The sequence below is a fragment of the Podarcis erhardii genome (genome assembly GCF_964252035.2).
Source record: "Podarcis erhardii genome assembly, chromosome: 5".
Taxonomy (NCBI): Eukaryota; Metazoa; Chordata; class Lepidosauria; order Squamata; family Lacertidae; genus Podarcis; species Podarcis erhardii.
In genome coordinates, this window is record NC_138509.1 from 334,017 (window position 1) to 336,140 (window position 2,124).

At 47.9% G+C, this 2,124-nt stretch overlaps 1 long non-coding RNA gene across 1 annotated transcript; it reads right to left on the reverse strand.

Annotated features, from left to right (window-relative positions):
• Positions 1-1,578, reverse strand: LOC309341732. Its single transcript, XR_014156545.1, has 2 exons — positions 1,345-1,578; positions 1-990 (listed from the first exon to the last, which is right to left on the reverse strand). It is a non-coding gene; the product is annotated as an uncharacterized lncRNA (long non-coding RNA).
• Positions 1,579-2,124: the final 546 nt, after the last annotated feature.

Consider the following 2,124-nt stretch of genomic DNA (forward strand, 5'->3'; position numbering starts at 1 on the left):
TTTACTGAATTAAAATAAACTTCTTTATAAACATGGTTCCAAACAGTTTGACTGAGATTACATACTGCTCTGCTCACAGCTGAGGCAGACAGACTGCTGAAATCTTACAGAGAGCACAAAGAGAAACTGGCTGCTAAGCCACATATCCAAGTGACTCAACACTTAGGTCTGAATAACTTTAGTCGGCCCAAATGATTGTGCAGTCCCAGCACATCCCAGCCTGCTTTGCTGCTTCTGTTCTCATGTGTCTTTGTCACATGACTGTTTCCACCCAATTTATTCCTCGTGCTAGATGGCCAGATGAATGCTTCGGTTTGCAGTGGGCTTTTTGAAGAGGCCGAGTTGTGCCTAAATGTGTTTTCCCTCCCCAGGGGAGGCAGCAAGGAAAAGGCGGCGGCGGCGGCTTCTCCGCAAACCTGACTTGACAATTTAAAAAGGTAGAGGGGCAAACGCAAAGTGTCTTCTTCCAAGGCTAGCACATGTACACATGTTAAGTCTCATATGCAGGCATCTACACGGCATCGAAACAAACTTGGGGAATCTTCCACAGGGTATACTTCAATCATTAAAATAATTTCTCCATAGTAGCTACTGAGAAAGAAAGGAGATTGCAGCACCTTTGTTAATAAATGTATGGAAATGGAGGACATGCAGAGTTAAACCCATCTTGGTCACTCTCCAGTTGTGGGTTAAATCTTCCCTCAGTGCTAAATACCACACCTATTGGGTTCAAGTTTTGGAGGTGGGAGGAGGTGTTCCCCCCCCCCAATGGAATCAACTGTTTGCCTCCCTATTGACTTCTGCCAGCAACGAAACCAGCTGAAGCCAGACTTCAAGAGGAAGAGCAAGCAAATGACCACAGAAAACCCCGACATGCATCTTTCCATCTCTGGGTCCATTTTCAGTTGGAGGGCGAGAACAGGACAGAGACCAGGAAAAGAACTAGGAGTGGAGGGGTGTCCTTTCATCTCCCTGGGAAACTCACTAAACCTGCTGTTGTGTATTGAGTCAAAGGATTTTATATCTGTATTATTATTGTCTGTATTTGCATTAGGGTAAAGTAACTGCCTTTTGGTTCCAGAGGGTACAGCTACTATTGGTTCATTTAAGCTGCTGTATTTGGATCCTCTGTCTCACTGGTTTCCTCCAAAAGGCAGGACTGTGATTGCCTGATATTGTTCCCTCCAAAATGTATCCTTTCTAGCTAGTTCCCTGTCCCTATAAATGTAGCTCTCCCCTCCTCAGGTCTCAGTCTTGTTGCTTTAATAAAGAAGTGTTACTAGAGAACCGTCTCCAGCATATTATGTCAAGAGAGCTGAAATCACGAACCCCACGTCACAACACCTGCTGTGCGGTATAGCACCCAAAACAAGATGGGAAAGGGCTGCTGACTGGATGCACAATTCCTGTTCTGTTTTGCACATGGTTATCCCAGCATGAAGTCATATCAGTTCTAATATACAGGTAGTCTTCAACTTCCAGAGGGATTATGTTCCAGGAATCACGTCTGAAAATCACAAATAGTCCCCCCTTTTGAATGTTTCATTTTTTAAAAATTTGCCAAGCACTTTAAAGCTGTACATACCGGTAAGTTAAATATGTCATGGATGACTCTGGGGTTGTGGTGCTCATATCTGTATGTTGAGGACTCTCCTGTATGTGAGTGTCTGAGGGCCCTGCTCCTTCCTGCCACTCACCATCTGGCCTGGGGCGGGGCCTGAAGCCTCATAAAGGACTGCTGGACTCTGCTGCCCGGGAGGACTCTCCTGCGTGTGAGTGTCTGAGGGCCCTGCTCCTTCCTGCCACTCACCATCTGGCCTGGGGCGGGGCCTGGGGCCTCATAGGGACTGCTGGACTCTGCTGCCCAGGAGGACTCTCCTGTATGTGAGTGTCTAAGGGCCCTGCTCCTTCCTGCCACTCACCATCTGGCCTGGGGCGGGGCCTGAAGCCTCATAAAGGACTGCTGGACTCTGCTGCCCGGGAGGACTCTCCTGTGTGAGTGTATGGGGTCCTGCTCCTTCCTGCCACTCACCATCTGGCCTGGGGCAGGGCCTGACGGGCCTCACTAGAACAGTTGCTGTTACTGCTGGAGGGGTGCAGAGTGCTTTTAAAATGTTTTAAAAT